The following is a 7,907-nucleotide window of genomic DNA, read 5'->3' on the forward strand; positions in this document are numbered from 1 at the left end:
ACCCACTCACTCACTCACTCACCCACCCACCCACTCACTCACCCACTCACCCACTCACCCACCCACCCACTCACTCACTCACCCACCTACCCACTCACTCACTCACTCACTCACCCACCCACCCACCCACCCACCCACCCACCCACTCACCCACCCACCCACCCACTCACTCACTCACTCACCCACCCTCCGACTCACTCACTCACTCACCCACCCACCCACTCACTCACTCACCCACTCACCCACCCACCCACCCACCCACTCACCCACCCACCCACCCACCCACCCACTCACTCACTCACTCACCCACCCACCCACCCACTCACCCACCCACTCACTCACTCGCCCACCCACCCACTCACTCACCCAGCTGCCCACTCACCCACCAACCCACCCACCCACCCACTCACTCACCCACCCACCCACCCACTCACTCACTCACTCACTCACCCACCCACCCACTCACTCACCCACTCACCCACCCATTCACCCACCCACTCACTCACTCACCCACCCACCCACCCACTCACTCACTCACCCACTCACCCACCCACTCACTCACTCACTCACCCACCCACCCACTCACTCACTCACTCACTCACCCACCCACCCACCCACCCACTCACCCACCCACCCACCCACTCACTCACTCACTCACTCACTCACCCACCCACCCACTCACTCACTCACTCACCCACCCACCCACTCACTCACCCACTCACCCACCCACTCACCCACCCACCCACTCACCCACCCACTCACCCACCCACTCACTCACCCACCCAACCACTCACTCACTCACTCACTCACCCACCCACCCACCCACCCACCACTCACCCACCCACTCACTCACTCGCCCACCCACCCACTCACTCACCCAGCTGCCCACTCACCCACCAACCCACCCACTCACTCACTCACCCACCCACCCACCCACTCACTCACCCACCCACCCACCCACTCACTCACCCACCCACTCACTCACCCACTCACTCACCCACTCACTCACTCACCCACTCACTCACCCACCCACTCACTCACCCACTCACCCATCCACTCACCCACTGACCCACCCACCCACTCACTCAGCCACTCACTCACACACTCACTCACCCACTCACTCACTCACACACTCACTCACCCACTCACCCACCCACCCACCCACCCACCCACCCACCCACTCACTCACTCACCCACCCACCCACCCACTCACTCACCCACCCACTCACTCACCCACTCACTCACCCACTCACTCACTCACCCACTCACTCACCCACCCACTCACTCACCCACTCACCCATCCACTCACCCACTGACCCACCCACCCACTCACTCACCCACTCACTCACACACTCACTCACCCACTCACTCACTCACACACTCACTCACCCACTCACTCACTCACCCACCCACTCACTCACCCACTCACCCATCTACTTACTCACTCACCCACTCACTCACCCACCCACTCACTCACCCACCCACTCACTCACCCACTCACTTACCCACTCACTCACCCACTCACTCACTCACTCACCCACCCACCCACCCACCCACTCACTCACTCACCCACCCACTCAATCATTCACTCGCCCACCCACCCACCCACCCACCCTCCCACTCACCCACCCACCCACTCACCCACCCACTCAATCATTCACTCGCCCACCCACCCACCCACCCACTCACTCGCCCCACCCACCCACCCACTCACCCACTCACCCACCCACCCACCCACTCACCCACCCACCCACCCACCCACCCACTCACCCACCAACCCACCCACCCACCCACCCACTCACTCACTCACCCACCCACCCACCCACCCACCCACTCACTCACTCACCCACCCACCCACCCATTCACCCACCCACCCACTCACTCACTCGCCCACCCACCCACCCACCCACCCACCCACTCACTCACCCAGCTGCCCACTCACCCACCCACCCACCCACTCACTCATTCACCCACCCACCCACTCACCCACTCACCCACTCACCCACCCACTCACTCACTCACCCACCCACCCACCCACTCACTCACTCACTCACTCACCCACCCACCCACCCACTCACCCACCCACCCACCCACCCACTCACTCACCCACTCACCCACCCACTCACCCACCCACTCACCCACCCACCCACCCACTCACCCACCCACTCACCCACCCACCCACTCACTCACCCACCCACTCACTCACTCACCCACCCACCCACCCACCCACTCACCCACCCACTCACTCACTCGCCCACCCACCCACTCACTCACCCAGCTGCCCACTCACCCACCAACCCACTCACTCACTCACCCACTCACTCACCCACCCACTCACTCACCCACCCACCCACCCACTCACTCACTCACCCACCCACTCACTCACCCACTCACTCACCCACTCACTCACTCACCCACTCACTCACCCACCCACTCACTCACCCACTCACCCATCCACTCACCCACTGACCCACCCACCCACTCACTCACCCACTCACTCACACACTCACTCACCCACTCACTCACACACTCACTCACCCACTCACTCACTCACCCACCCACTCATCTACTTACTCACTCACCCACTCACTCACCCACCCACTCACTCACCCACCCACTCACTCACCCACTCACTTACCCACTCACTCACCCACTCACTCACTCACTCACCCACCCACCCACCCACTCACTCACTCACCCACCCACTCAATCATTCACTCGCCCACCCACCCACCCACTCACTCTCCCACCCACCCACCCACTCACCCACCCACCCACCCACCCACCCACCCACCCACCCACTCACCCACCCACCCTCCCACTCACCCACCCACCCACCCACTCACCCACCCACTCAATCATTCACTCGCCCACCCACCCACCCACTCACTCGCCCACCCACCCACCCACTCACCCACTCACCCACCCACCCACTCACCCACCCACCCACTCACCCACCAACCCACCCACCCACTCACTCACTCACCCACCCACCCACCCACTCACTCACTCACTCACTCACCCACCCACTCACCCACCCACCCACTCACTCACTCGCCCACCCACCCACCCACCCACCCACCCACTCACTCACCCAGCTGCCCACTCACCCACCCACCCACTCACTCACTCATTCACCCACCCACCCACTCACTCACCCACTCACCCACCCACTCACCCACCCACTCACTCACCCACCCACCCACTCACTCACTCACTCACTCACCCACCCACCCACCCACTCACCCACCCACCCACTCACTCACCCACCCACCCACTCACTCACCCACTCACCCACTCACCCACCCACTCACCCACCCACCCACCCACTCACCCACCCACCCACCCACTCACTCACCCACCCACTCACTCACCCACCCACTCACTCACTCACCCACCCACCCACCCACTCACCCACCCACTCACTCACTCGCCCACCCACCCACTCACTCACCCAGCTGCCCACTCACCCAATAACCCACTCACTCACTCACCCACTCACTCACTCACTCACCCACCCACCCACCCACTCACCCACCCGCCCACTCACTCACCCACTCACTCACTGCGCACCGCCTGAGGGTGCGAGATGCCCTTCCTGGTGGGGTAGCGACGCATGGCCAGATTTGTTTAGAAGGAAAATCATCGAAAACACTAATAAAGTTACAACTTACTTTGTTTCATCAATCCCTATGTATTCATTAACATAATACATTTTCTTGGTTTGTTCGGTAAAGTCACGTAGAAGGGAAATAAAACAATACAATTCTCACGACATTTAGATTGCAACACAAGTGTAGTACCGTCGAATACAGGTCGACACCCGGGGTTGAGGCACACTGAGGTTTATTACAACAACCGTCGTGACATACACACTTGAGGGGGTATCGGCCCCCTCACCCGTCTTTCTGGAGACACACCTCCTAGCTAACCCTAGCCTGCCTCAGAGTCCTCCTCTCGTGGACTAGGGGAGGCTATCTTGGCCCGACACTGGTCAGTCGGGCCCGGTACTCAGAGTCCAGACCAACACTGGCTCTGGCTCTGGCACCACGCCACTGGCTCGAGCCTGCGCGGTCCTGACAAGGACGGCGTAGCAGGGGGAGACCAGGGCTCTATCTGGGACGTCTTCCGTCTTCTCTTCTTAGCTAACCCAACTCCCCCTAGCCCCCCGATACATTCCCCTTTTATACATCCCCCTCCCTGAGGGGTGGGGCCCCGGGGGATCGTAACGTCCGAAGCGCGGACGTCGTAGAGGGCACCTGCCCGTGCACTGACGTAGCCCCGCCCACTGTGCTAGTTTCCCGTTGGATCCCATACATATCAGCTCGACACATATTTCCTCCGTAAGACCCCTACATCACCCCCCCCTGTACAGCTCGCAGCCGTCCCGGCTGCAACATCGACAATAAAAGTTTATTCAGCCCTCGATACCCCAGCGTGTGCCTCATTTTTTTCAACAATAACGCAACGAGCAGAACAACAGGAAGAAAGAAAAAAAATAACCCGACGAACCCCCCCCGCGAATAAATACGAAAACCGTAGGACGAGCGTATATACACGTGTTTCTTTACCTGGAGTCCCCCTCCAGCCCCCCACAGAAGACGCACAACACACACAACACACACAACACACACAACACACACCCAATAATCGTACAACGCAGCGCGGCACGTGCCGGGAACACAGCACGGACGCCCCACACCGTGAGCACAACATGCGAATGTACACCGGAAAGAGAAGCCACAAAAGACGCAAAAAAAAAAAATTTCTTCTCTCTTTTTTTTCACAAGAGTTTGCGCATTTTTGCGCGCGTCCTCGCCGCAGGCCCGTCACACGGGACAGGCGCGGCCGGCAGGTCGTCGGCCGGCAGGTCGTTGGCCGGCAGGTGTTCATCACAGAGCGAGTCTGTTGCCGACGTCGCAAGACCCTCAGCATCACCTGCGGGGGTCGTCGGGCGTGAGCCCGTCACTCCCGGTGCGCCTGGGGGTGGGACAGCCGGCAGCACGTTAGGCGGGAGCAACGGAGAAGACCCCTCTGAGTCGGACGCCCCCCCACATGCTTGGCCACGCGCGTGTGTAGTGGGATCTCGCACCGCAACGAAGGGTTTTAGCCTGGCAGGGTGTACAAACCACCGGCGCCTCCCCCATTGAATGCGCACGCACTGAGGTCTCAGGACCTCAACCACCTCGACGGGACCCCGCCACGGTCGCAGCAGTTTAGAGGAGGACGCGAGCGGTACCTGGGGACAGTGCAACCATGCCCTGTCCCCCGGCTTCCACTGTATTACATGCGCGCGACCCATTCTGAGGCGCTCATTAGCCCTCTGCCGCCTGGCAGAATTTTGCATGGCAGCATCCCGAGCCTCCGTTAATTTTTCCAGGTTGAATTTAACGTGTTCGGCCAATTGAGTTTTTCCTTGCGGCGCCGGGATCTGCAGTTGGGCCTGAACAGGTGGCTCCGGTTCGCGGCCATACATAAGGAAAAAGGGGGAAAATCCCGTCGCAGTATGGGGGGCCAACCGGTATGCTGACAGGACCCCCTGAATTTTCAAATCCCAATCCGTCTGTGAGTCAGAAACGTGCTGCGACAGCATCGACGTGATGGTACGATGCAACCGCTCGACCATCCCGTCGGTTTGTGGGTGATATGGAGAGGTGCGAATCTTTTTAGTGCCAAGGATGTCACAGACCTGTTTGAGCAATTTGCTTGAAAAATTTTTACCCTGGTCGGTCAGCAGCCTCTCGGGAGCACCTTTGTCAAGGACGTATCCCTGGACAAAGGCCTCCACGATGGCTGCCGCCGACTGGTTGGCCAGGGGCCAGGCCATAGGCCAGCGCGTGAAATATTCAACCCCGGTTAGCAAATACCTATTTCCCCTAGGGGTGGCGGGGAACGGTCCTAGAATGTCCAGCGCGACGAGTTCGTTCACCCGGGAAACCCTGATAGATTGCAGGGGCGGGTTCGACTCCTTCGCTGGTGGTTTGCGCTGCGCACATCTAGGGCACGATGCTAATAGATCCCCGACATCCCTTGTCATGCCCGGCCAAAAGAAATCAAGTTGGAGCAAGGCCAGGGTCTTTTGGGTACCCAGGTGGAGGAGGCGCTCGTGAGCGGCCCACACCACCCTACCCCGTAACCCCGAAGGGACCACCAGCCGGTGGCGATGGAATTTCCCGTCCCAATGCATTAACAACCCACCGAGCATTTCCCATGCGTCGGCATCACCCCTCCCCCGCCCCCGGTCCCTGACGCGGCGGCGCAACGCAAGGAGGGAAGTATCTTCCATTTGCAACCGGCCCCATTCCGTAGCAGGCAACCCCAACAGGGAATCAGAACCCTGTTGTGCGATAGAATTAGTCATTGATGCTGCGTCATCAGCAGCCGCCAAGACCGGGACAGGCAATTCAGCAGGATGCCTGCACCGACCCGACCCCAGGAGGCATGCGCATTCGGGGGTGGTCGGCATGCGTGACAGGGCGTCCGCGTTGGTGTGGCGAACGCCCTTACGGTACGTGGTCTGAAAATCAAAATCCTGGAGAACCTCCAGCCATCGAGACAATTGTCCCGATGGTTGTTGGACTCGCAGGGCGTACTGTAGCGCTGCATGGTCTGTACGGACGGTGAAACACTGTCCGTACAGATACGGCCGGTACTGCTGGATGAAGTAGACAATTGCCAGCAGTTCCCGACGCGTGACACAATATCGTTGCTCCGCTGGAGACAACACTCGGCTACCGTACGCGACCACCCGTTCGACGCCCTCGACCACCTGGGACAGCACGCCCCCAATACCTGTGTTGCTCGCGTCAGTATCGAGCACAAAGGGTTTTGAAAAATCTGGATAAACCAGGGGAGGGGCATTAACCAGAGCGTCCCGAAGTGAGCGAAACGCAGCCTCCTCCTCCTGTCCCCAATGGAAACGGACCCCCTTTGACGTCAAAGCGTGCAGGGGTTTAGCAATGGTGGCAAAGTCCGCGACAAAACGTCGGTAGTATGACGCGAAACCCACAAAGCTCCTGACCTCTCCCACCGAGGTGGGAGTCGGCCAGGAGCTGACGCACTGCGTTTTGGCGGGATCGGTAGCAATACCCGAGCGCCCTACGATGTGCCCCAAATAACGTACCGATTCGCGCAACAAATGACACTTTTGGGGTTTAAATTTCAAATTTGCAGCCCGCATTTTGAGGAAAACGGCCCGCAACCTCTGGAGATGCTCGTCGAATGTTCTGCTAAAGACGATAACGTCGTCCAAATAGATTAAACACGAATCCCACTGCAATCCAGCCAAAACCAATTCCATCAATCGCTGGAAAGTCGCCGGCGCCGAGTGTAATCCCATCGGCAACCGGTTAAATTGGAAGAGACCATGTGGCGTACGGAAAGCGGTTTTAGGCTTAGATTCATCATCCAGAGGAAGCTGCCAGAATCCCGAAAGCAAATCCAATGTGGAGAAGAATCGCGCCCCCGCCAAGGCGTCGAGTGATTCATCAATACGGGGAAGCGGGTATGCGTCAGCAACGGAAATTATGTTGAGGCGGCGAAAATCGACGCAAAACCGCAACGATCCATCCTGTTTCTTTACCAGAACGATCGGTGCTCCCCACGGGCTGGTAGAGGGAGAAATGATATCGGCGGCTAACATGTCATCAACAGCCGATTTGACATGGTCCTTCTCGGCGGGACTCAGCCGGAAGGGATTTTGGCGTATGGGCGCGCTGTCACCAGTATCAATATGGTGACGCAGCAAATGGGTGCAGCCCAGATCGAATTTGTTTTGACTAAACACATCGGCGAATTCGCGCAATAGTGTCCTAAGTTTTTGACGCTCTACATCCGACAGGTCCGTCGATCCCGCACAAAGCGCCTCAAGCCACCCTTCATCGGTGTCCGAATGTGGAGTCGGCAGA

Source organism: Lampetra planeri, chromosome 58 (genome assembly GCF_965212315.1).
Source record: "Lampetra planeri chromosome 58, kcLamPlan1.2.h2, whole genome shotgun sequence".
NCBI classification, from domain to species: domain Eukaryota; kingdom Metazoa; phylum Chordata; class Hyperoartia; order Petromyzontiformes; family Petromyzontidae; genus Lampetra; species Lampetra planeri.